Source organism: Schistocerca nitens, chromosome 12 (assembly GCF_023898315.1).
Source record: "Schistocerca nitens isolate TAMUIC-IGC-003100 chromosome 12, iqSchNite1.1, whole genome shotgun sequence".
In the NCBI taxonomy this organism is placed as follows: Eukaryota; Metazoa; Arthropoda; class Insecta; order Orthoptera; family Acrididae; genus Schistocerca; species Schistocerca nitens.
Genome location: NC_064625.1, coordinates 5,759,892 through 5,787,891, shown reverse-complemented (window position 1 = coordinate 5,787,891; position 28,000 = coordinate 5,759,892). Strand labels below are relative to the sequence as shown.

Sequence of the window (28,000 nt, the reverse complement as noted above, 5' to 3'; positions counted from 1 at the left end):
ATTGCATAGGTTCTGCCTCTTCCATGTACTGCCTTGCATTTTCTAATGAATAGCTGGAACCTATTTTCTCTACAACACTTAAAAATGATTATTAAAAATGTTTTCTACTTCTAACTTCTTGTTAGCAAACTTTTCATTGTGTTTGATAGAAATACAGTCTTCCTGTGCTCTCGGTTGCCCTGCTTCCCTTTTCACAATATTCCAAATTGCTTTAATTTTACTACCAGATGTGCTAATCTCAAACATAATGCACATACTTCTGGACTTTTTAATAACTTTTCTTAATACAGTGCAGTAGTTTTTATAATGTTTCATAGTTCGGGATCATTACTCCTACTAGCTATAAGATACATTACCCTTTCCTTTTTACAAAATATTTTTATCCCTCCAGTAAGCCATGGCTTTTTACATGGTTTCTTACAATTATATTTCACTGTTTTCTTAGGGAAACTGTTTTCAAATATACTCACAAATGTATCATGAAATAGATTAAATTTGAAATTAGCATCATGTTCCCTGTACACCTCATCCCAGTCTAACTGTTGCAAGCTTTCCCTAAAATTTTGAAGTGTTAAATCGTTAATGGAATGCACTATTTTGGAGGACTGTTTTGCATTACTGAGTGGAGCTATATCATACACTGTAACTAGCTGTGCATTGTGATCAGACAGACCATTCTTAACCGGAAAAGTTTTTATTTGATTGAATTTATCTTGGTCTATGAAAACGTTACGTATCAGTGTGCTGCTTTCCTGTACCACCTACGTAGGAAAATCAACAACTGATCTCAAATGGAAAGAACCAAGTAATACATCAAGGTCAAGCTTTCTATCTGGCTCTTTCAGAAAATCTACTTTGAAATCCCCACAAACAATAATTTGCTTTTCTGTGTCTGACAGGTAGCACAACAAAGAATTCAAATTTTTCAAAAACAGTAGAAAATTTCCCAATGGGGATCTATACATGGCTACAATTATAAAAGTGCCTTTATTTAGTTTAATTTCACATGAACATGCTTCTGTGTGTTGCTCTATGCAAAATTTTTTAGTTTCCAAATTTTTCACACTATGACTGATTTTAACATATATGGTAACTCCTCCTCTCTCTATAGTGTCTCTACTTACATGTGCTGAAAGCTTGTATCCACCTACATTTACCATTTCCATACCTGTGACTATATGATGTTCAGACAGGCACAGTACATCTATTCCACCCTCAGTGTTTAAATCTTCCATACAAACAAGGAGCTCTTCTACTTTGTTTTTCAATCCCCTGATATTCTGATGCAATATATTAACATTATTTTTTACTGTGCTTTTATGTGAATCTTGTGACATACTAACATTATTTTTCACTGTACTGTTATGAGAATGTTGTGATTTTCACATCACTAGTACCTGCCTGTCTGAACTTTTCATTAGGCTTAATTTCAATCAATGTCGGATGATTGGATACTGATCTTAGCCTAAAACAGTACTCCCATGAGTTTCTGTGCTCCCTCTTAAAGATTTTGCTATCATTCCTTTCCTATTGAGATGCAGGCCATGTCTTGTGAAGTCCCACCTACCAATACCATCAACATGAACCAAACCTATGCTTGACAAAGTATCCACCCGAAGCAGCTGATCTAGCTCCATATTGACCCTCCTGACAGAGCTATTCAATCGGGGCTGGTCATACCGCATGAAAGCAGGAACCAAACCAACATTTGTATGGTTCGTTGGAGATGCTATTTTTACCAGGTCACACTCAATATTGTAGCCCTGATCCCTGTCAATACTGTTTCCCGCTCCACCCACTACCACAACATGATCCTGCTTTGTAAAACCTTTGAACAGTGATTTTACATCCTCTCTCACTTGGCTAAGACATACACTGGGCTTAGAAATACTTGTGACCTTGTACCTGTCACCTAATTTTTCCTGCAAAATCTGGTCCACACCTCTTCTATGGCTACTACCTAACAACAGAACTTTCCTCCTACTTTCTACTTTTCTTGCAACAGTAGGTTTCCTAGTGAAAGCTTGTTGAGTGCTGGCTGCACTTACATCTTCTTGAGCCTCTTCCTTAGCTGACTGAGGTAGCAAGGCAAATCTATTGTTTGTGCCAATGATGAAACTGTCTGATACTGTTCTCTTTCTGTGGCCCCTGTTCCTTGCTACCACTTCCCACCTGCCTTCATCCTCCTCCCCACTTAACCTCATCAGTTCCTCCCTAGCACTATCCAGTTCAGCCTGACGGGCTCTAATCTTCCCTTTCTGTTCCGATATTTTCCTATCCTTTGTACATAATCTGTAATACCGTGGAAGAGACCCATTTACTTCCCCGATGCCAGTGCCAATATATTCACTCCCCTGTAACCATCTGCCACAACAGCTGCACAGCACCCCAGAACTGACTTTCCTACGGCAGCTCAAACACTTCTCACTCGTGGTTGTTTACAATATTTTTTACAAAATTTATCTAGGCAACCTTGTACTATGTGGATGTCTTGTACATCAGAAATGATCAATAAAGCAGTATTATCATGTCAACATCTCATCCCTGCTATTGTTATGATTCCTGTTGCCAAATAGGCAAAGCTACAACAAATTCATAGGTTCACACCAAGTCTGCTGAGTGCAAGCATTGATCATCCAGGACCCTTGGCTTTTAATGTCCTGATTTTAGTAGAACTAGTTACGAAGTTTGCGGTCTTATGTGTGACATGATCATTTCTTTGAACTGTGTTGGTTAACTTTGCTGCAATGTACTTTACATAGAAAGATATTAAGTTACTGAGTTACAATGTCCATAGGCCATTTGAACGATTCTTTTATTGAAATGATGTGGGATGAGTCAGTTTACAGGATATGTGTACATGATTACTGTTAACATTAATGAACACATTATTATTCCTACTAATGCAACTACACTTGAAGACAAGGTTTTTTATTTATTTTAGTGGCTCCCAGTTTTCAAGTAAAAATTCATCAATGGAATAGAAGGAGTTGTCCAGGAGAACTAATTGAAATTAGATGCATAGAGAGTAGAACTACTCGCTGTGTTAGATGTAACACTTGCTTCGCTACATGTCAGTCATTTTTGTGTGATTGGGCAAATGATAAAATAGTTTTATTGCTGCAAATTGAACAACGGGTAATATAGGTCACTTTCCCTTCTGGTGTTGTGGGTACGTACGTCACTTTTCTTCTTCTTGTTCTGCAGCATTCCATAACTCAAACTTTACAATAAACAAATTTCAGACTGAGTAAACTTGTAAAACAGCTCAGAACTCTCACTCAGTTAGCAGCTACAATGCCTGAAGTTACGTATTGGGCCCTTCCCCCCTGCCGAATATAACACTTCGTTAAGTAATTAACGTGAAATTGGTTGTTGTATATACCTTGAGTCAAATGTACGGCGTTTATTAAAAAAATATACACTTATTTATTATGATTAAATAGTAGTTACTGTCGATATTCTCTAATACTGCAATCTGTAATAAAACGTGAGCACACATTTGATAATAAACGTTTAAAACTGTTGGTCAAAAATTTTACTCGGATTAATACTGTCAGTTTTATATGAAACAAAACAAAAATCTTAGATACATCTCGGTCAAAACGTGCAGTCTTGCGTCAAATACTTTTCCTTCAAAAACGTTTTATTCCATTACAAGCAGGTCGTACTTCTGAAATTTGCCGCTGTCTTGAAATAACGCTAACAACGTTGTAATGATGTCACTTCAAATGGAGCGCGACGAAAGTCTCACTCGCCAATAAAAGTTGAAGTACGTGACGTCATAGCCCCCTCAACTGAGGCGGCAGTGAACGAAAAACACAGAGCGACGATTGACAGTTGGAACTGTAAACAAACCAAACCAAAACACAGTGATCAGTGGAAGTCGGGTGTTAGCCGAAATGTATTCTTCAAACGCCGGAAATATGAATCCTGTGCATGCGGATCATCTAAGTACAACTCCAGGACGGCATATATGCACTAATAAAGTTACAAATCGTAAGTAGAAACAAATTTTAATTTAACATCACGAAATTTATGCTACAAAAAGTTGTTTCTCGCATAACAACAAAAGAGTAAGGAAAAAACTGTAATATAACAACAAACCTGTAATTATTATACAACTCAAATGTTGTATACAAACTGGCAATGAAAATGCTCCACAGACAAGAAGGAGGGAAACGCGTATGTCACAATGAAATCAGCCCTTCATGTAGCTGCATAGATGATCAGATCTCAGGAATATTTTCATGTAACTGAACTACAGTGTCTTTATTAGCCATTAGAAAATTATCTCCTTAACAATTAAATCTGGTGACATTAGGCCCGAATACGAAATTACCAATTTTAGGCAATTGCATAATATATATTCTGTTAACAAAACACGATGAAACAAAGAAAAAGAAAAAGTCTTACTGTCTGCAATGGTATAAGAAAAAGTAGACGGTTCGTTACATCCAAAGTAAATAACTTTTTACTCGCAGAAGCGAGCAGGGAGAGTGGTGGGTAAATTGGATTAAGAAAAATAATGTTGTTGTTGTTGTGGTCTTCAGTTCTGAGACTGGTTTGATGCAGCTCTCCATGCTACTCTATACTGTGCAAGCTTCTTCATCTCCGAGTACCTACTGCAGCCTATATCCTTCTGAATCTGCATAGTGTATTCATCTCTTGGTCTCCCTCTACGATTTTTACCCTCCATGCTGCCCTCCCATACTAAATTGGTGATCCCTCAATGTCTCAGAACATGTCCTACCAACCGATCCCTTCTTCTAGACAAGTTGTGCCACAAGCTCATCTTCTCCCCAATTCTATTCAATACCTCCTCATTAGTTATGTAATCTACCCATATAATCTTCATACTTCTGTAGCACCACATTTCAAAAGCTTCTATTCTCTTCTTTTCCAAACTATTAATTGTCCATGTTTCACTTCCATACATGGCTACACTCCATACAAATACTTTCAGAAAACACTTCCTGACGCTTAAATCTATACTCGATGTTAACAAATTTCTCTTCTTCAGAAACACTTTCCTTGCCATTGCCAGTCTACATTTTATATCCTCTCTACTTCGACCATCATCAGTTATTTTGCTCCCGAAATAGCAAAACTCCTTTACTACTTTAAGTGTCTCATTTCCTAATCTAATTCCCTCAGCACTTAATTTGACTACATTCCATTATCCTCGTTTTGCTTTTCTTGATGTTCATCTTATATCCTCCTTTCAAGACACTATCCATTCCATTCAACTGCTCTTCCAAGTCCTTTGCTGTCTCTGACAGAATTAAAATGTCATCGGCGAACCTTAAAGTTTTTGTTTCTTCTCCATGGATTTTAATACCTACTCCGAATTTTTCTTGTTTCCTTTACTGCTTGCTCAATATAGAGATTGAATAACATCGGGGAGAGGCTACAACCCTGTCTTACTCCCTTCCCAACCACTGCTTCCCTTTCATACCCCTTGACTGTTATAACTGCCATCTGGTTTCTGTACAAATTGTAAATAGCCTTTCACTCCCTGTATTTTACCCCTGCCACCTACAGAATTTGAAAGAGAGTATTCCAATCAACATTGTCATAAGCTTTCTCTAAGTCTACAAATATTAGAAACGTAATTTTCCTTTCCTTAATCTTTCTTCTAAGATAAGTTGTAGGGTCAGTATTGCCTCACGTGTTCCAACGTTTCTACGGAATCCAAATTGATCTTCCCCAAGGTCGGCTTCTATCAGTTTTTCCATTCGTCTGTAAAAAATTCGCGTTAGTATTTTGCAGCTGTGACTTATTAAACTGATAGTTCGGTAATTTTCACATCTGTCAACACCTGCTTTCTTTGGGATTGGAATTATTATATTCTTCTTGAAGTCTGAGGGTATTTCGCCTGTCTCATACATCTTGCTCACCAGATGGTAGAGTTTTGTCAGGACTGGCTCTCCCAAGGCTGTCAGTAGTTCTAATGGAATGTTGTCTACTCCGGGGGCTTTGTTTCGACTCAGGTCTTTCAGTGCTCTGTCTCCCATTTCATCTTCATCTACATCCTCTTCCATTTCCATAATATTGTCCTCAAGTACATCGCCCTTGTATAGACCCTCTATATACTCCTTCCACCTTTCGCCTTTCCCTCCTTTGCTTAGAACTGGGTTTCCATCAAAGCTGTTGATATTCATGCAACTGGTTCTCCTTTCTCCAAAGATCTCTTTAATTTTCCTGTAGGCAGTATCTATATTACCCCTAGTGAGATAAGCCTCTACATCCTTACATTTGTCCTCCAGCCATCCCTGCTTAGCCATTTTGCACTTCCCGTCGATATCATTTTTGAGACGTTTGTATTCCTTTTTGCCTGCTTCATTTACTGCATTTTTATATTTTCTCCTTTCATCAATTAAATTCAATATTTCTTCTGTTACCAAAGGGTTTCTACTAGCCCTCGTCTTTTTACCTATTTGATCCTCTGCTGCCTTCACTATTTCATCCCTCAAAGCTACCCATTTTTCTTCTACTGTATTTGTTCCCCCATTCCTGTCAATTATTCCCTTATGCTCTCCCTGAAACTCTGTACAACCTCTGGTTCTTTCAGTTTATCCAGGTCCCATCTCCTTAAATTCCCACCTTTTTGCAGTTTCTTCAGTTTTAATCTACAGTTCATAACCAATAGATTGTGGTCAGAGTCCACATCTGCCCCTGGAAATGTCTTACAATTTAAAACCTGGTTCCTAAATCTCTGTCTTACCATTATATAATCTATCTGATACCTTTTAGTATCTCCAGGGTTCTTCCATGTATACAACCTTCTTTTATGATTCTTGAACCAAGTGTTAGCTATGATTAAGTTATGCTCTGTGCAAAATTCTACCAGGCGGCTTCCTCTTTCATTTCTTAGCCCCAATCCATATTGACCTACTACATTTCCTTCTCTTCCTTTTCCTACTGTCGAATTCCAGTCACCCATGACTATTAAATTTTCGTCTCCCTTCACTACTTAAATAATTTCTTTTATCTCATCATACATTTCATCAATTTCTTCATCATCTGCAGAGCTAGTTGGCATATAAACTTGTACTACTGTAGTAGGCGTGGGCTTCGTGTCTATCTTGGCCACAATAATGCGTTTACTATGCTGTTTTAGTAGCTTACGCACACTCCTATTTTTTTATTCATTATTAAACCTACTCCTGCATTACCCCTATTTGATTTTGTATTTATAACCCTGTATTCACCTGACCAAAAGTCTTGTTCCTCCTGCCACCGAACTTCACTAATTCCCACTATATCTAACTGTAACCTCTCCATTTCCCTTTTTAAATTTTCTAACCTACCTGCCCGATTGATGGATCTGACATAGTGAATTCAAATGAAAACTGGAAATTATACCTTATCAGCGAGGCCTCTTAGAAAATTCCTTTTAGGCTTCTGTTGTTACAGATGTAAGTATTTAATTTAGGGAACATCAGTTTGTGGAATTATCAAGCTACTAATATGATATAAATAGGAGGTGTATATTATAAATAAGGATCTTTATTGCCCTTTGCATACAGCAAAATTATCACTGAGGAGAAACAGGTGAGGATAACTAGTGAGTGGTGCGTGGTGCTACAGGCTAGGTAATGTTCTGCAGACTGGAAACACACCTGAACAGGTGAGCACAGCCATTAGGAGTGCGGAATTTTTCATGTCACTCTCAGTAAATAAATCATCCCAAACAGTTTGTAGCAAGGGGCCCATTTGAAATCACAACAGTGAAGAAAACAAAAATTGTTTGGGAAGTAATCATTAATAGTGATGAGCATAAATTTTAAACACGTTGAAATTCCTAAAAATGAGGGTACGATACTTGAAGAAAGTAAGTGCTAATTTTAGGGGATTTCAGTGAAAATCTCAGTTTTGTTGTTAAAGATGAAGCAATGGTAGCTGCGCTCTTCACCCTGTTTTTATATATTACAAAATAGTCAAACAGTTACATGCAAACAGTTGTTGTAATATTCCTCTGCACTGAGTTTCCGAAAGTGTGAATTTCCTGCTAATTCCCCTTGCTTCTCCTGAATATTTCACTGATCGGTGTGCTGCTTGGTAGAAAAACTGTAAGAATTTCAGAAATCTCTGCTAGGATAGACACAATTTCAATGTAAAGGGGTTATTCAACGACAAATCAACACCGAACACGGGGTCTAAACCTCACCATCTCAGATTTTCTTTAAATGTGGCAAATGTGTAGGCCTACTTTATAAATAGTACATTGTTCTTATGATGAACATACCATAACAGGAACAAATAAGCTAACACATAAACTTATGTGTGAGTTATTATAATTGACTTCTGGATGAATATACAGTTATACATACATTTCAGTTTTAAATCACACTGTAGGTAGACAAAGAATGATGGTTATGCCATGAAGGCCACAAAAGTAGATTTAAGCATACTCAGGAGGTATTATGCATTTTGGCATAGAAATTTCTCTGTACTATAATAAGGTGCATCTAGAAGGAACTGCCTTAGCTTTTCTTTAAACTTGGGTATGTTTCCAACCAGTTCTTTAATTATTGGTGGAAGGGCATTAAAAATCTGGGTGTCATTGTAATAAAACCCCTTTCTGCATCATGCTCATTATTATTTTCTTCTGGTGTTATAATCATGGTAAAAACTATTGGTTTTAAATAACTTGTTGTTTCTTGAAAAAAAAAAAAAAGCACATCAGGGAAAAATATATTGAGCAGTTGTTGTAAAGATTTGAAGATCTCTGAATAGATTTCTGCACGAGTGCCTCGGATGTACTCCACACATAACTCCTATGGTTCGCTTCTGTGCATGGAACACTTTTCTTGCTGTCTGTTTTTTCTCCAGCATGTTACACTGTAGGCCACAAAACGATCGTATGGCATTGCTGGCCAGGAGGCCCCATCCGGAGAAGTTCGGCTGCCAAGTGAGAGTCTTGTTTCAGTTTACATCACATTGGGCGACTCGTGTGCCAATGATGAGGATGAAATGATGATGAGGACAACACAACACCCAGTCCACGAGTGGAGAAAATCTCCAACCTGGCTGGGAATCGAACCTGGGACCGTAGTATGGGAGGCGAGCACATTACCATTCAGCCAAGTAGGCCGACTACCGTAGGCCACAAGTTGACGGAAATAGCCAAAGGATGCTGTCTTTATTGTGGTCATTTCCCTACCGTCTGATATGATTCTAAAGCCAAATGTTGCTGAGCTAAACCTCTTACACAGATCTTGAATATGGTAGTGTGACTTAAGTTTGCTGCCTATATGCAGACCCAAGAATTTGGAGAACTCAACTTTGATTGTGTCTCATGTTCACCTAGTTTTAGATTCATTTCATTGCTAACATTTGTATTATAGGAAAAAAGAACATAATTGGTCTTTTTTTAGATTGATGGAAAGATCATTAGTTTCAAGCCACTTTGTCATATCTGCAAAGGATTTATTTACTATCTCATTTGACACATTCCCTGAGGGACTATTAACTACTATGATAGTGTCATCAGTGAACATGTTGATTTTCTCACGTTCTGTGCATAGTGGCAGATAATATTAGAAAAAGAAGTGGGCCCAATACTGAGCCTCGAGGTACTCCACTGGCAGTGGATCCCCAGTCTGAAGACATCTGGTCACCATGCAGTCCTTCAATGGTTGCCTTCTGCATTCTACCACACAGAGAGGATTCCGGCCATTTGTGTACTGTTCCACTCATTACTATGGTGTTGGCTTTATTCAGAAGAATATGGTGACTTACACTGTCAAAAGCTTTTGGTAGGTCACAAAATATTCCAACTGTCAGAATATTATTATTTTTGGATTCTAAAACATTGTCAACAAATGCATGTATTGCATCCTTTGTTGATACCCCTTTTCAAAAGCCAAACGGGCTACTGCTGAGGGTGCTGTATTTACTAAGGTGCTCAACCATTTGGCTGTGCATCAATTTCTCTAATATCTTTAAAAAAACTGAGAGTAATGAAATGGGCTGATAATTTGTAGCATCAGTCTTTTCTCTCTTTTTATAAATTGGTCGTATAAGTCCATATTTTAGCCTTTCGGGGAATATGCCTTCCTCCAGTGACATATTTCGATAATTTGCTAAAAATGTTATCAACTCCAGCAGAGTTTTACTTTTTAAGGACAGAATTACTTTTTCTATTTCTTTCACTGCCGTTTTCCGAACACACACCTCATCTATTTTCTTAGTTAAGGTGTTATGCATGAATTCTGTAGCTTTCTTTACAGAACCCAGGCACCCCATTTGATTTGTGACTGTTAAGAAATGATTGTTGAAAATATTAGCCACTATTTACTGTTGGTATAGACTTAGAAAAAACATGAAACTTTACTAAAATATGTCAAATCATTTCTGAATTAAAGAGCTGTAAAATCATCATAAATGAGCCCAAAAATAGGGAACGGCAGTTTTTAGAGTTGCTGCAGAAGCTTTCCTACGCCCCAACTGCTGGAACTTTGCACTTGACCTATGTCATTCGAGTTGGCATCATAGTAGGGTAACAAACGAAGAACGAAAAGCACCAGGCTGTAGGCACGGGGCACGAACCCATCCCTGTGTGGTACTCGCTGCTGTTCGTGGCGTCAAAGCTCCTGCATTGCCAACTTTGTTTGGAGTGAATATAAGCAATGCACATCGTGTGTCATTTCTGTCGTGTGCTTGTGTTGAACAGTGTTTTGTTTCACTGTGGTTGAGCAAATTCTAATATTTGAAAAAACCTCATTCAGCTAGTAACAATCCTTCTTGTCAAGGTATGTTGCTAGACAGCGGGATCCTGGAGTTACTACTTAGGACTTGTGAGTTTTACAAGCAGGAGAACATATACGCAAGTATTCATGGATAGCCAACAGTTCCTGCCGATAAAGTTGTGGAATGAACATCAAAAGTTCTTGAATTTAGTGTAAGAATGGTAGTAAGCAAGGGAATGTTATTGGAAAAGTTGAAAGATGTAGACGTGAGGCGTAACTATACCGATCCGTCTGGATCAGATAATATATTTCTAGCATCTCCTGGAATGAAGAAAAAGCAGCTTCACCCTTCACCGATTTAGATTCTTCCAAGACTGTTGGAATTCGCATGCATATATATGCTTAATACAGCAGAAAAGAGTACCCTACGGTAACAAAGTTACTAGTATCATTTAAAGAAAGAGAACTTTTCGGTGGTGGGAAAAGTCACTTAAAATTGTGCTTAAAAGTACTGACTTCTGTTACAAAGTGCTAGACGATCACAAATTCCTGTTAGAAAAGGTGGATATTCTTACAGCTTGAAGTATATTCGTGCACAAACTTATGGGTTAAAGACATTCATTCGATTTGTGTTTGTGAGATGACCACGAAGACAGTTTTGGTGCTGACTCCGACTACAGTGACAACGGGGAGCTGGATAGGATTGCGCCACTGTCACCATAAAATCGTGAGTGAAGATCTAGGAATATCCAGTTATTTATTGCATCATTGTCATTATAAGACATTTGTTCAAATCTAAGAGGGGAACAATAATTATTAAAATCAATTTCAATCAGCCACGATTAATTCACGTCATGACGACGTTGAGCCCATGCTCCACAGGTTTACTCTGCTTGACATCGGGTGGCGAGAACAGCTGACCCAGCTTTGTGAAGACGTGAAGTACAATTTCTCTCGAAATGATAATTGTCTAATGACAAGGTAATTGGAAGTGCTTGCAATAATTACCCTCTATTACGATTTGAACTGCATTATAAATAAAAATTTAATACACAACAGAATTAACTTCAGGCATAAACTGAAATCATTTAGTGGTAGAAAAGATTAATGCAAATGACTATTGTACAAATAGCCAGCAAGTTGTCATATTTTTCCTTGTTAACGAGCATTATGAGTGTAAACTAACACATTCAATATTACAGTGAGAGACCACTTTTATAATCCACTGAACAAGCAAACAATTAACCATTATCTACTTTGTTTCAAAGTCTACATTGTAATAACATTGTCAGTTCTATTTGAATCTGTTTCCAAACAATCTGATTGTAAATTACGAAGATAGGTTCAAGACTTATATCCGTCATCACTTCCTCATAAAATTATTCATTCTGAAGCTTTTCAGCATGCCACACAGACTGTGCCCACTCTACTGGTGTGATATTGTCTGTTACCCCATTGTGTAGGCCTATTGCTCGTGCACAAGCGATTCACTGTATGTTGCCTTGAATGTGTTGTTTTTTCCTCCCACACAGCCTTAAAACACTTTGACCAAATTAATTCATTGGGGTTGCAACGACAGTGACACGTTGATAAACGCAAAACTGTGTGATCCTGTTCACGTGCAAGGAAGTCAAGTTTGTTTGTTCTATCGTGTGACCTGTATAAATAAAAACACTTTGACCAAATTAATTCATTGGGGTTGCAACGACAGTGATACGTTGATAAACGCAAAACTGTGTGATCCTGTTCACGTGCAAGGAAGTCAAGTTTGTTCGTTCTGTCGTGTGACCTGTATAAATTAACAGGCTGCAGGAGATCGGAACGAGTCTGGTTTGTACGGTGCTTAATATATTTATTTTTCAGCTGGGGAAAAAATATCCGCTTTTCTCGTATTTGTACTTGATGTTTTCTCTATAACAGTTGAATTATAACTGGCAATGACCGACTTCGAAGCAAGGTATGGCAAGAATTGTGAATCACATCACAAAACGGACAACGTTAGTTGCCGAATGGTAATCACTGCTGTTTTTTTTTACACGTAAATACAAGTTTATTCTCAGAAATAAAACCAGAAGAACAGTCAGCATGCAGAATAATTATCCAAGAACCTAACCCTGTGAGAACTTTAAAACCGCCAGTACCATCATCCATTTTCCAGCAGATCTTCTTGTGATAATTCCAATTGACCCATGTTTCATCAAGGTAATACACTGTTTAACTACCTCCTTCTCTTGTATCATGAATATTTATATGGGATATAGTTCGTGCTGCACCTACGTCACTTCTGTGAACTAAAAGCTCTTTTCTTAACATATCTGGAACCGACGTCTTTTAAAATTCTTTACCGTGATGAAGCGCTTACCATTGAACCCTGCATAACTATAACATGTTTTTGCTATGTCAGGTATTCATCATTCACATGGAGCACTTTAAAACATTGTTGTTAAAACTATGCATTTGTGTTACAGGTTCCTTGTTATTTCGATGCTTTCCAGATGACATGAAACCGACTGTTTCTACGGTTTCTACAGCTCTGACACTTCTGTTTCTCTTTACAGTTCTCTTGCTGACACCACATGGTTCTGGAGTCCATTCTGGAGTTTTCCAATGTCAACAGTATGAGACTTGCTTTAAAATTCATGTTTGAAAAAGTTATAAATGCGGTAAACAATCCACTTCATCTGCTTGTGAAGCACTTCACTTTTATTGCTGTCACCCGGTTTTTCTTCTTATCACCCTTAAACATTTATAAGATACACATTCACAGCTATACTGCTGCAAGAGAAAAAAGGAAAAAAAAATTGATATTTGAATGAATAATTCAGTTGTCGTGAAGTGCGGCAACAGTGCAACATGTAGGAGTGAAATTCTTGCTGTCTAGCTGTAACACTCTGCTAGCTGCTCGGACAGAGAATGAATATCATTGGCCGCTAGTGGCTAGTGGAGGGGGATGCGCAGAATGGCTGAAAATTGGACCGCCTTCTTACGTGATGCGAACTTTAGTATCATTGTAAGTCTCAGGCCAAAATATAAATTTGGGGTAATAATTTCTTCATTAGTGAAAAAAAATTAAGACTGAAGCTCTGTTTCCAATAATTCAACTGTGTTCACATGTTAACTGTTACAATAATACCCACTGCAGTAGATTAGAGCCCATCCTGGGTGAATGTTTTTTTGCATTGTTTGTGTGTAATTAGTTAGTTACTTGTGAACTGATATCAAAGATTATGTATTGTTTAGGCCAAATATTTAGTGCTTCAGTAAAAGAAGTTGTTATTGGAAGCTATAAAGTGACTTAAAATCAATCCTGAAAATGTAAATGTTACTGGCTAATTTTTAACAAGTGGGTTTGTACTTTAACACTAAATGTGTTAGAGTGCTTTTTTCCCTAAAGATGGAAACTGACACATTGTCCCACAATATGGAAACGCGCCTTTTTCCAAATTGTTACAGAAAACAAATCACTTTGTGAGAGACAGCAGCATGCCTGAACTGTATCTGCAAATTGTCTGTGGTTCACGAATCTATGATAAATGTAGGAAGGAAATTGTTATCTTAAAAAATGCACAATTCCTGAATGACAAAAATGTTGAACTTGATCATTCAGAATTTGTAACTACTTCAGATGTTGTTCAGTCACTTAATGTATCTCTTGAACAGTTGGCTGAATCTCCCATTCCTAAGAGAAAAATGAAATACAAGAAGTATTGCACATCGAAAGTAAGAAAAATTTCCACAACAACAAAATGTAAATTTTTTTCTGAGTCTGCTGAAAGTTTGTCATTAGAAAGTGATAGTGACGTGAAGTTGCAAAAAAATCTGAATAATAAGGTGTTGGAGGCTGTGGGTATCAGTAAGGGATGTTCTGGTGAAAGTAAATCCCGTGACTCCTACTGGAAGAACGTATATTTTACTTGAAAGTGATGTGTACCAAATGAATGAAGCCCTTTCAGACTAAAAATCATAAACACATCCTGTTACTTAATAGTTAGTTTTACTGTGGATTGTTTGCGTGAATCTTTATCACAAAAGTGTTCATGTTTATTTTCAGCAAAATGTCAGTATTGGTAATGTTGTAATAATTTAACATGAGAGCGCAGTCGAATTATAGGAAACATAGCTTCAGTCTTCATCATTTTTACTAATGAAGAAATTATCATCCCAAATTTATATTTAACAATGATACTAGCTACTCATGGAATAAATTTGGAAATTTTAAAATATGTAGTTTTTGAAAATAATTAAAATATGAGATTTTGTTTTGAAAAAATTTTCTTATATTAATGTGTATGTTACTATGTACTATAGGAACAGACATGAAAAATGCTGTGAAATGGTATCCACGCCATGTCTGTAGCTCAATTAGAAAAGCTTCTACAGCAACTCTAAAACTGCCATTCCCTGTAAATGGGACCATTTATGACAATTTTACAGCTCTGTAATTCAGAAACAAGTTGACATATCTCAGTAAAATTCATATTTTTCTAAGTCTATACCAACAGCGCGCCTGTGCCAAATTTCAAGAAAATCTGAGAACCCAAATTATGGCTGGTATTTTTTGCAAGCACTAATAGTGTATCTCCCTGTGGTGGTACTGTTGGCACTGTTAAGGCTTGCCACAAAAACAGGTGTGCTAAGACTATTAAGAGTCAAGGGTCAACGGAAGCATCCAATTCCACCCTTTTGCTTTGACCCTTGATGTAATGGTGTTGTGGTGTGTGACGTCACTACGAAATAGCTTTTTAGTTGGTTGTGTTTGTAGATGTTGTGTCACTGTATATGATGCTGCCCTTTGGTAGTGGATGTGAAGATGCTGTGTTTAATGTGTGGTATTGAGTTCATTTGAGTTTTGGTTGTCTTCATGATAATGTGGTTTTGATTTGGTGTTTGCTGTGTGGAAAGAAGTCTAAACTTTATTTTTTATGCCATAGTCCATATCAATTCAGGCAGACTAGGAAAAAATCTTACCTTCATAGTCTTGGATGTTATTGAATTTAGTATATGTTAAAATGAAAGACTAAGTAAGGAACATGTATTTTTTTGTTTTCTCCAAAAAAAATTTCTGCTCAAAGATACAGCCCTCCAAAGATGACACTGCGCATACCATTTTGAAGATGCGAATTTTGGAAAAAAATTTTAAAATGCTGTATCTCTGGAACAGTCCTTATGTTTTGTTGTTGTTTATTTTTATTTTTTTTTATTTGAAAGATAATTGCTTTATGATTACAAAGAAATCCTCCATTTGGCATTTGGACTTACCTGTTGAAGTTCTTTTACTATTGCATTCTGAACTTTTTTTTATAATTTATGGATTTTTTTTTTCAAAAATGTCTTTTTCTTCTTGGTGCCATACACTTGTAGTGCGTCGGCTGCTCACAGGCAGCGTTCCCTTGCTTCTTGAACCAGCTCTTCAAAGTTGTTGATGCCTCTCCATGTCTTGATATTCTGTGCCCATGATTGGTTCCTTCTACCTGGTGGGCACTTTCCTTCTATTCTGCCTTCTAGAATTAATTGCGGAAGTTCATATTTTTTTCCTCTCATAATGTGCCCTAGGTACAATGTCTTTCTTCTTTTATTTGTCCTCAGTAATTCTCTGTCCATCCCGGCTCTACGCAACACTTCAGCATTCCTCACTTTCTCAATCCGTGGTATTTTTAGTAATCGGTGCAAGAACCACATTTCTGTTGCTTCTAATCTCTTTATAGAAGCTGCTTTAATTGACCAAGTTTCCACTGCATAGAGTAGGATGGGGATAACATAGCATTGTACCACCCTTATTCTCAAAAATGCCAGTCCATAGAATTTTGATTTTTTTTTCTGTTGATTAGCACCATATATTTCTACATTTCCTGAAAAGGAGAGCGTCCACTTTTAGGTTGAACAGGTTTTGTAAACAGTTGAAATTTTTGCCATAAATAAAACCTGTTTTATTACCACATTATCACATAACAGGCTCATAAAAGTCAAAACCTAGCCTTATTTAACATAATTTTAGTTCTGAAAGATAAGTAAGAGACTCAGTTTTCAAGCATTTTAAATGGTTCCAAAATTTATGTGAAAGGTCCAAAGACTTAAAGGTTTCAATTTATTCTACTACTGTGCACTCTGTTTTGTACTGAAATTAGCCAATCAGGGAACTAAAAATGTGCTCCACTGCTTCAGTATCTTCCTTTGACAGAGAGTGATGCCTTCCTGTTGAACCAATAGGAACTGCACTTACAATCTTCAAAACATTGTGAACAGGAAGTGAGCACTGATGGCGCTGTTGTTGTCCTTCATCTGGAAACCTACATCCAGCAGCTGGTCCATGTTGTTGCGTAAAGTTCAGTAAAATTTCATTTAACTCATAACTGGTGTCTATAATCTCTGCAATCGACCAGTCACAGTCGTACACACTACTTCTTCTGATCCTTCGGCTTTCCCCTCCCTGGTCATCCCCTGGGAGGAGGGGCAAGCTCGCCGGCTCGGGTTGAAACCTTTCCCTCGGTACCTGGTTTGTACCAGAACGGATGGCGGTAGTTTTCCCACGACCGAGCCTTTGTTTTTTGTGGAGACGATTGAAGATAAGTATTGCGAAGTTGAATCGATGAGTGAAATGCGGTCTGCTGCTTTGCTCATTGAGACATCTTCTGTTGCCCGATCTGACGCCCTGCGTGCTTGTGACCGTCTCGGTGACGTCCCAGTCTCCGTCACGCCCCACCGATCTTTGAACTCGGTACAGGGCATTATTATCCACCGAGATCTCCTCCTGCAAACTGACGAGGAGCTCAGAGCTAACCTCGAACGGTGAGGGGTTCGTTTTATCCGCCGTGTGCAGCGAGGCCCTCCAAACAATTGCATCGCTACGGGCGCCTTTATCCTGGCCTTCGAGGGGTATGTCCTCCCAGAGAAGGTCGAGGTAATGGTGTATCGGTGTGATGTAAAACCTTATATTCCACCACCGATGAGATGTTTCAAATGCTTAAGGTTTGGACACACGTCTTCCCGCTGCACCAGTGATCCCCTCTGCGGTGACTGTGGATGCCCCCTCCACGAGGGGTGTGTCTGTGCTCCGCCGCCAATGTGTGTAAATTGTAATAGACAGCATTCTCCACGCTCGCCTACATGCCCGGTGTTTGTGAAAGGAAGGAGGATTCGAGAGTACAAAACCTTAGATTGGCTCACCTACTCTGAGGCTCGTCAAAAATATGACCGGCTCCATCCCTCCCGAAAGGCGATCTACTGCTCCACGTCGGCAGCACGATCCGCGGCCAGTGGGCGCCGAGATTGCCCGGTGTAATTCCGTGCCTGCCCTCGCTGAAGTCTGCCCTTCTCTTCCTTCCCGAGAGAAGGAGCAGAAACGCAGGAACGAGGGCGAGGCCCCTCCGGTACCCCCTGAGGTGCGACCTTCGCCTCCTGCAGTCAATGAACCGACAGACTCTGACCCCACCTATACGGATATTACCCCATCCTTATCGGTGACAGATAGCGACTCGGTGGCGCTCCCACACACGTTAGTGTGGCACACCGCACTTTCTCAACCGTTGACCTCTCCGTCTGCAGTCCCGGCCTTCTTCCCTCCCTTCAGTGGAACGTCCGCGATGACTTACGTGACGGCAACCGCTACCCGATTGTTTTGACCTTCCTTCGGTGTCTCTCACTCCGTCACCCTCCCCAGTGGGAGTGAGGGGGTGCCTTCTCCTCTGCTCCCATCCCCCCTGTATTGCCACACGACAGTGTTGATGAATCTACTCTGACCTTGACTGCCTCCATCCTTTCAGCATCTTCTTCAGATTCCCTCCGCTGGAAGACGGTCCCTCGGTGGACTCCGGAAATTGCCGGAGCCATAAAAGACTGCCGCCGTGCTCTTTGACGCTTCGAGCGGTACCCTTCTACTGCTCTTCTTCTGGTCTTTAAATGACTCCGCACCCGGGCACACTACCTAATCAAATTTCAGAAACGGATTTGCTGGGAACGATATGTAGCCGCCGTAGGACCCCACACCCCCTCCTCACAAGTCTGGGCGAAACTCTGGCGAATGTTTGGCCACCGTCCTCCCACCGGGGTTCCGGGAGTCTCTGTGCACGGCGTTGCTCTTACCGATCCGGACTTTGCGGCAGAAAATTTCGCTCGACACTTTGCTCGAGCTTCGGCATCGGCTCGGTATCCACCCACGTTCCTTCTCCTGAAAGAGTGTTCAGAATGACTGCTTTGTCTTTTGTTTCTTGCTGCTCAGAACCGTATAGTGCCCCATTTAGCGAGTTTGAATTTGCCAGCACTCTCGCCCTTTTTCCTGACACGGCTCCTGGACCGGATCGGATACGTAACCAAATGCTCCGACACTTATCGGTGGCTGGCCACCGTCGTATATTGACCCTCTTCAACCGCCTGTGGGGTGAGGGAGTATTTCCTACCCAGTGGCAGAAAAGCATTGTTGTTCCGGTGTTGAAGCCAGGGAAGCCGCCTCTTCAGTTGGATAGCTACCGTCCAATTGGCCTTACTAACACCCTGAGTTGGCGGCTGTTTTGGATCCTCGAATCCAGCGACCTTTTGTCATCGACTCAAAGTTATTTTTTCCTTGCAGTCTTCTTTGATCTGCATAAAGCCTATGCCACCACCTGGCACCACCACATCCTCACCACTCTTCACGAATGGGACCTTCGTGGCGCTCTGCCCGCTTTGATCCGTAACTTTCTTTCTTGTCACTCTTTTCGGGTCCGAGTTGGCTCCTCCTACAGCTCTCCCCGTCAGCAAGAAAATGGGGTTCCACAGGGTTCCGTGCAGAGTGTCCCTCTCTTTCTCGTAGCCGTTAATGGTCTGGTGACAGCTGTTGGGCCGACAGTGTCTCCCTCTTTGTATGCTGACAATTTTTGTACCTACCTCACCTCCTCCGTAATGCACGCTGCAGAATGCCGTCTACAGGGGCCAATCTGTCGCACCCACTCGTGGGCTCTCTTCCACGGCTTTCAGTTTTCGGCGGCCGAGACTCGTGTCGTGCATTTCTGCCGTCTCCGTACAGTCCGTCCCCGTCCGGAACTGTTCCTCGATGGCCGGCCCCTCGAGGTGGTGGACACCCGTCGCTTCTCGGGTCTGGTCTTTGATGCCCGGTTGACGTGGCTCCCTCACCTTCACCAGCTGAAGAGGACGTGCTGGTCCCATCTCAATGTCCTTATGTGTCTGTGCAGTACCACCTGGGGTGCAGACCGCTCTGTTCTCCTGCGATTGTATCGAGTATCGGTCCAGTCTCGTTTGGACTGTGGAAGTCCCGTCTGTGGTTCCGCGTCGCCTTCGACACTGCAGATACTAGACTCCATCCACCACTGTGGGGTCCGACTTGCGACTGGTGCCTTCCGGGCTAGCCGTGTACTTAGCCTTCTCGCAGAGGCGGCGATTCCACCACTGCGAGTTTTGTGCCAGCAACAGCTGATATCTTACGCGCTCTGCATTCGCTGCATCCCAAAGCACCCTAATTATGGTCTCCTTTATCCAGTCACAGAGATAACCCTGCCGCAGTGGCGGCCACAGTGTGGGCTTACCGTGGCTGTCCGCATTCAGTCGCTCTTTTCTGAGCTCTGGCAATTGCCTTTACCACCTCGCTTTTCTGCTCGCACACGTCCCCCTCCACGGTGCGTCTCTCGGCCGCAACTCTGTCTCGATCTCTCAATCGAGTCAAAGGATTCTGTCCCTCCGATGGCACTTCACCACACCAATGCGCGACGCATGGAACTTCGTTCCTTGCCAGATGTCTGTAGTGTTTTTACTGCAGAATTGGTAGCCGTCTTGGGCACACTGGACCGTATCCGCTCCTGCTCAGGACTATCCTTCACTATCTGTAGTGACTCATTTAGCGTTTTGCACACTATCGGCCAGTGCTTCCCTCGCCACCCGTTCGTCGGTCATAGTTATCCGGGACTCCCTTTCTCTCCTCGCTCGACGTGGATGCTCGGTGGTTTTCATTTGGACCCCAGGCCGTGTCGGGATTCCTGGCAATGAACTTGCCGATCCACTGGCTAAATTAGCTACTACCGGGCCATCTCTCGATATTGGCATTCTGGAAATATACCTTTGCTCGGCATTACGTCGTCAAGTTTTGGGCCTCTGGGATGCTCAGGGCAATTAAGGATTCTACAGCTCCGTGGCGGTCCTCCTTGTGGGCCTCTCGTAAGCCCTCTGTCGTCCTATGCCATCTCCGCATCGGCCGTACTTTTTTGTCTCTCAGTTATCTACTTCGTCGTGAGGACCCCCTCTCTGTCGTTGTGGATTGATGTTGACTGTGGCTCGCATCTTATTGGAGTGCACCAACTTAGCCACCCTACGACGGACTTTTAGCTTTCCAGGAATCCCTACCCCTGGTGTCGGCTGACGGTGCGTCAGCGGCGGATCTCATTTTACGTTTTATTCGTGATGGTGGTTTTTATCACTTTATTTAAGGAAGGGGCCTTCCACCTTATTGGTGAGTGGAGTGGATGGCAGGCTTTCGTGCTCCCCCTTCAGCCCGACTGGATTGGCTTCAACTGGCCCTCTACCTTCCCATTCCTTTCCTCGTGAGGTCTGTTATGTCCTGAGCATCTCTCTTGTCTCCTGTGCTTCTTCCTTCATGCCCCTGTCATTAGTCACTTTCTTTCCCTCACCTCATCTTCTGTCCTTGTCTTTCCTTCCCTGTCAATAGTTTACCATTTTACAGATGTTGTAGTTCCCTCTTTTAATGTGGGATTTAATCGGTTTTTGTTAATCTCAGTTCGGAGGGACTGATGACCGCGTAGTTTGGTCCCTTCTACAACCGACCGACCTCTTTGGACAAAAGAATGAGGGCTGTGGATGTGTAAGATTTCACAACTCTCGTAAAATCCTCAGCATTCTGAATCGCAGCTGTATTTGGTCTGGAAAGGTTATGCTTTGTAGCACGGTGCTTCGGCAGGCCGTCGACACCGTCACGAGGCCCCTTCCCGTGACCAGTAACACTGTGTACCCAGTCAGCTGGCACAAGCGACTTACTCAATTCAAACAGCTGGTAACAATTTTTAAAATGACTAGTAGCACCGTCAGAAATAATGATGGTCTTCTCTGCGCCTGTTTGCAGTTGAAGAATTTTGCACACTGCTAGCAAAGCATGTGCCGAGTCATGTCCTGTGTCGTCACTTATAACTGCAACACTTGTGGTCTTGTAAAAATTGAAACTGTTGTTACTCCAATGACACCCTCGTACTTCTTGCAGCAGAATTACAGACCGAACTGGTCTGAGAACTTCAGCAAAATCACAATGTGGTGTTGTAGCAATTTCTTCAGATGCTGGTGTGTTACTGCTTTCACTGACCATTCACCAAGTTCATTAATGAAACTGTCAAAGGCAACAGTTTTGTTAATAGTTTATTTTTCTCCCATGTCGCATATGTAATTTTTACAGAGTTATCTGCTATGTCTTCCAGGCCAAATGTCTGTAAAGACAGTCCTCCCTTTCCAGGGCAGTGACCACATTCTTGAAACAAAGGAGTGTCTCACTTTATGTCACAGACTAATAATGACTTCACACACCCAACCGAGGTGTCATATGTCACGTGCTCCAGTAAGTTCTTCAAAGTTACCACACAAAGTTCAAAATTCACACAGTACACACATAACCAGACATCTCTAGGTGTGTGTGGAACTACCCACTTAGGATGTACAGCAGAAAATTTTGAACCTCCAATATGTGAAATTGTATAGTTGCTCTTATAAATTGCAAAAGTTTCTATAATACTGCACGACTCGTGTACCTCTTCACTTTCTCAACTTTTTGACTTTCAACTGTTACAGATATAGTGTCTTGTTTCTTGGCACTCTGGTGAGAACAGTACCATTTATCATCGAGATAAAATGACTGCACTATTTGAACTTGAGCTGCTTCTGCAGGATGACCATAATAGGGATCTGGTCTTCCAAAGACTCCTTTTACAATTCTCACATTTCTTAGTTTGTCTAGCATGTACTTTGATACTGATGGAACATTGTTCAAAATTGTTTTCTGTGAAAATGTCTCAGGAATAATAGTTAAACCTTGCACCTTTTCACTGTAGGATGCACAATATTCAACAGCTGAATTGATATTGGTGACAAAGTCCCTCGCAAAAGGTGTAGGAGCGCTTTGGTTCATTTTCTTCTGAAGATGGAATTTCTACTTTGAAGAGTGTGGTCAGTTTTGCTGTAGTGAATTCATCCATAGCCTAGTAATTTCCTTGCACTTTCTTGATGCATAGAGTGTATGACTGAACTTCACTGACCACGGTTTCTTAACAGGACTAACACCTACCTCTGTAGTTGGCTGATTCAGGGTATTTAATTCTTCCTCTACTGATGCAAAATCTGCACCATGGGAGGCTTCACCTCATTCAGATACTATCATTGTCGTTACTCTGTCAAAACATTTACAACACAAAAAGTCATCAATGGAAACATCTTCACTTTGAAACAGAGTCTTCAAATGAAAACACTTATTCCCATTGTGAACAAAGTCTGTTTTTTTGTTTGTCTTACGTATCGCTCTTTTATGTATATGCAAATAGTCAGCACACTTCACTCAGTCAGAAGACGTTTCAAACAGTCCTTTTCACAAAACACACTGCGACTGTGTCAACTGGCAAATTCCTCACGAAAAAACAGAACTCGATGGATGGTCTCAAATTTCTTAGAAGCCTCTTCAGTAAACAAATTAGCACTGAACAACTACAATACAGAAACCTGCAATGAACAACCACAACAAAGAAACAGACAGGAAACTACAACAAAGTGTAATAAATATGTGCAACAATGAAAGTGAAAAGAAATAACTGCAACAAAGAAAGTGTTAAGAAATAACTGCAACAAAGACAATAGAAATAAACGTTTAACAAAAACTTCAGTGAAGACATACATTACCCTTGAAAGTTAAAAAAAAATGATTTTAAAAAAAAATAAAACCTGTCCAACTTAAAAGTGGAAGCTCTCCTTTACAGTGATTATAGTACTTCATGGTACTAATCAACAGGAAAAAAGTTTAACTTTTCTAGATTGGCATTTCTGAAAAAAAATTCTATAAATTATAAAAAAAATTCAAAAGGCAACAATAAAAGAACTTTGACACATACGTCCAAACGGAGGATGCGATTGTAATCATGAAGTAGTTATCTTTACCTCTAACAATATATCTAGAACAGTTACAGAGATAAAGCATTTTAAAATTTTTTCCAAAATTAGCATCCTCAAAATGGTATTTGCAGTGCCATCTTTGGAGGCCTCTATCTCGGAGCAGGAATTATTTGGAGAAAACAAAAAAAATATGTTTTTCTTACTTATGCCTACATTTTAACATATACTAAATTCAATAACATTCAAGATTATGAAGGTAACCTCCTGTCTGAAGTGATACGGATTATGCCTTATTTTTCTAGGCATGCTTACAACAGTGAAGTTCACGAGTGTGTCATTACGTTCTGAGATGGGTGATGATATGATATCTGTCATACAATTTCTGCCCCCCTGCGGGTCCGGGGTAAGAATAGGCCCGAGGTATTCCTGCCTGTCGTAAGAGGCGACTAAAAGGAGTCCCTCCCCCTCAAGGGGGTAGTTAGCACCTGCGTCCGGAGACGGACGGTTCCACGACCTCTATTTGCAGTCATTTTGCTTTTTCACTTCTCGTTTCTTCCTTCCTTTGGTTGGTTCCTTTCTTTGCTCTTCTCCACCTCACTGTCTTCCTTACTCTTTCCCCTGCATAATCTCCTTGCCTTCTCATTGCCTTCTTCTCCTTGCCTTCTCATTGCCTTCTTCTCCTTGCCTTCTCCTCCTTGCCTTCTCTGGTCTCCGCCTTGGCGTTTGAGACACTGCCCTCTCTCTCCCTCTCTCTCTCACCTTTTTCCTCTTCTTCCTTCCTCCTTGTGCGCGCCTGAAGGCCGACCCACGCGTTCGCATGCGTAGCCGGTGATGGGGTAACGCGTAATTCCCCGCCCTGGGTAGACATGTAAGGCACGCGCATACCCCCTGGTAAAGGCCAGTCCCAGGGAGGGGTGATTGCCTGAGCTGATACCTTCTGACCATGCCGATTGGTCCCTCCGTCTGTTTCTCGGGAGGTGTGACCTGAGGTGTAAACATTCACCTAAGGCGGGAGTGCCCTCTGAGAGGGTCCCCACAAGGAAGGAGCGCGCCATCGGAGACGCTGGCAATCATGGGGGATTCCTCCGCAATGGATTTCACTCCATCTCTCTCGACTTCTGCCCAAAAACGGAAACGTGACCAGCTACCAGTGACAAAAGTACTACCGCCTGCCCCACAGTTCCTCGTCGTTTCTCGATCTGAGGACGGAAAGGATTTTTCCTCTGTCAACCCTTTCGTTATCCAGAAGGGCGTCGATGCCCTAGCCGGATCTGTCAAATCTTGTACCAGGTTGCGTAACGGTACCTTATTACTCAAGACTGAGAGCGCCTTTCAGGCACAAAAACTGCTTTGGGCCACACTCCTGTACACATTCCCTGTCCGGGTGGAGGCTCACCGAACTTTGAATTCGTCTCGTGGTGTGGTCTATACTAGATCCCTCGACGGCTTGACTGACGAGGAGATTCAATCTTTCCTCGCTGAGCAGGGCGTGACGGCTGTCCATAGGGTCACGAAAAAGGTCAACAATGACCTTGTGCCGACCCGGACACTTTTCTTGACCTTCGATAGTGTTCAGCTGCCATCGCGCATCAAAGCGGGCTACGAGGTTATTTCTGTTCGCCCCTATGTCCCGACACCTACGCGCTGCTACCAGTGTCAGCGTTTCAATCACACTCGCCAGTCTTGTTCCAATGCGGCTAAATGTGTCACTTGTGGCAGGGATGCCCATGAGGGTGACTGTCCACCTCCGTCTCCTCGTCGTGTGAACTGTCAGGGTGACCATGCCGCATCCTCCCGCGACTGTCCTGTCTATAAGGAAGAATGCTGTATCCAAGAAATTCGGGTCAAAGAGAAAGTGTCCACCTCGGCTGCTCACAAGCTATTGGCTAGTAGGAAGCCCACGCTGCTCCCAGCGGGGAAATACAGTACTGTCCTCGCCTCTCCTCGGACTACCAGGGAGGTGGCAACCCAGACATGCGATCTGACCTTCAGCACCACGGTCGTCCGTTCGGCCAGTGCTAAGGTCGCGCGGTCGACGTCTCCTCTTCCTCCCATCACCCCACAGACACCAGCCCCTTCATCAGCTTCTGCTAAGACGAAGACCCAGAAGTCAGATGCACGGGCCTTCAAGAAGGAACTGTCCCGTGCAGACTTCCTACGTACCTCGACCTCCCAGCCTTCGACCGGTACTTCCACCAAACGACCTTCCAAGAAGGCTAATAGGAAGCACAGTTCTCCTTCTCCGCCACGGCGCATTTCTTCTCCTGCGCCACCCAGCGGTTGCCGCCCCAGGCCGTCCTCCGTTTCGCCTGGCCGCACCGCTGGTAGCCGAACATCTGGCCGTTCACCGGCGGAGGAAGCTCCCCCTCCCGGCCATCTTCCCAAGATGGCCGATGAACCTATAGACCCAATGGACGCTGACTGTCCGCCTACTGATAGCGGCGGCAGTGCTCGCTCGAAGGCAGGCCCTCAGCGGCCTTCGAGGTGACCCCTTCTTTCATCTTCCCTTTTTTTTTTTTTTTTTTTTTTTCTTACGATGGCACTTATTCACTGGAATATTCGCAGCATTCGCTCCAACCGAGAGGACTTGAAGTTGCTGCTCCGCTTGCACCGTCCGCTCGTCGTAGCCCTCCAGGAAACGAAGCTACGCCCATGCGATCAAATTGCCTTGGCACACTACACCTCTGTGCGTTTTGACCTACCCCCTGTGGTAGGTATCCCAGCTCATGGAGGGGTTATGTTGCTGGTCCGGGATGATATTTACTACGATCCCATCACATTGCACACCGGCCTGCAGGCAGTTGCCATCCGCATTACTCTCCCCACTTTTACATTTTCCATTTGTACCGTTTACACTCCATCGTCGTCTGCCGTTACCAGGGCAGACATGATGCAACTTATTGCTCAGCTACCTGCACCATTTTTGTTAACTGGAAGACTTCAATGCCCACCATCCCCTTTGGGGCTCTCCAGCATCCTGCCCGAGGGGCTCCCTGTTAGCAGACCTTTTCAACCAGCTCAATCTTGTCTGCCTCAATACTGGCGCCCCTACTTTTCTTTCGGACACATCTCACACCTATTCCCATTTAGACCTCTCTATATGTACTCCCCAATTTGCACGCCGGTTCGAGTGGTATGCACTTTCTGATACATATTCGAGCGACCACTTCCCGTGTGTTATCCATCTCCTGCAGCATACCCCCTCTCCGTGCTCATCTAGTTGGAACATCTCCAAAGCAGACTGGGGGCTCTTCTCTTCCAGGGCAACCTTTCAGGATCAAACATTCACAAGCTGCGATAGTCAGGTCGCACACCTCACGGAAGTCATTCTCACTGCTGCTGAATATTCCATCCCTCACCCTACTTCTCCACGTCGCGTACCGGTCCCCTGGTGGACCGCAGCATGTAGAGACGCTTTACGTGCTCGTCGACGTGCTTTACGCACCTTTAAACACCACCCTACAGTGGCGAATTGTATCAATTATAAACGATTACGTGCACAGTGTCGTCGTATTATTAAAGAAAGCAAGAAAGCCAGCTGGGCTGCTTTCACAAGCACCTTCAACAGTTTTACTCCTTCTTCTGTTGTCTGGGGTAGCCTGCGCCGGCTATCTGGCACTAAGGTCCACTCACCAGTTTCTGGCTTGACGGTCGCGAATGACGTCCTTGTGGCCCCTGAGGCTGTCTCCAATGCCTTCGGCCACTTTTTCGCAGAGGTTTCGAGCTCCGCTCATTACCACCCTGCCTTCCTCCCCCGCAAACAGGCAGAGGAGGCTAGGCCACCTAACTTCCGCTCCTCGAATCGTGAAAGTTATAATGCCCCATTCACCATGCGGGAACTCGAAAACGCACTTGGCCGATCACGGTCCTCCGCTCCAGGGCCTGATTCTATTTGTATTCAGATGCTGAAGAACCTTTCTCCTGCGGGTAAAGGTTTTCTTCTTCGTACTTACAATCGCATTTGGATTGAGGGACATGTTCCCGCATGCTGGCGCGAGTCTATTGTTGTCCCGATTCCTAAGCCGGGGAAGGACAAGCACTTGCCTTCCAGTTATCGACCCATCTCGCTTACCAGCTGTGTCTGTAAAGTGATGGAGCGAATGGTTAACTCTCGATTGGTTTGGCTGCTCGAGTCTCGACGCCTCCTTACCAATGTACAATGTGGATTTCGTAGGCGCCGGTCTGCTGTTGACCATCTGGTTACCTTGTCGACCTTCATTATG

The 28,000-nt window shown here is 42.2% G+C and overlaps 1 long non-coding RNA gene across 1 annotated transcript in view; it reads left to right on the top strand.

Annotated features, from left to right (window-relative positions):
• The first annotated feature begins 3,800 nt into the window (after nt 1-3,800).
• LOC126215082 (uncharacterized) overlaps nt 3,801-28,000 on the top strand; it is a 149,154-nt gene continuing 124,954 nt past the window's right edge. Inside the window, exon 1 of the long non-coding RNA XR_007542081.1 lies at nt 3,801-3,999. This is a non-coding gene — a long non-coding RNA (uncharacterized LOC126215082). The remainder of the gene's footprint in view (nt 4,000-28,000) is intronic.